Raw genomic sequence first — 491 nt, forward strand, 5'->3', positions numbered from 1 at the left:
GTAAGTGATGGACGCAGACAAAAGGGGGTGAGGGGGAGGGCAAGGCTGGGGAGATGAGGGGACAATGGGGGGATAAAGACACATTTGTAATGGCTTAATAAAATTTTTTTAAAAACTATGAAAAAATAAAAAATAAAATAAAAAGCATTACCGTATGTCTTTTGGCCTTCTGTATATCCCATTGGGGAAAGTGTCTATTATGGTCCTTTACCCATTTTTCATTGGATTGTTTGTCTTCCTTTTGTTAAGTTGTGTGAGTTCCTTATATATTTTGGAAATTAACCCCTTATCAGATATATCATTGGAAAATATGTTCTCCCATACAGTGGACTCACTTTTCATTTTGTTGGTGGTTTCTTTTGCTGTGAAGAAGCTTTTTAGTTTGATGTAGTCACATTTGTGTATTTGTGTATTTTTTTACCTTTGTTTCTCTTGCCCTAGGAGATGTATTGGTGAAATATCTGAGATTTTACTGCCTATGTTTTCTTCTA

General features: G+C 35.2%; 1 protein-coding gene across 1 annotated transcript in view; it reads left to right on the forward strand.

The window, feature by feature from the left end:
- LOC102753641 (kelch-like protein 4) overlaps positions 1-491 on the forward strand; it is a gene marked incomplete at its 3' end in the record, with an annotated part of 58677 nt that overhangs the window by 42147 nt on the left and 16039 nt on the right.

Source organism: Myotis davidii, unplaced genomic scaffold, assembly GCF_000327345.1.
Source record: "Myotis davidii unplaced genomic scaffold, ASM32734v1 scaffold1106, whole genome shotgun sequence".
Classification (NCBI taxonomy): Eukaryota; Metazoa; Chordata; class Mammalia; order Chiroptera; family Vespertilionidae; genus Myotis; species Myotis davidii.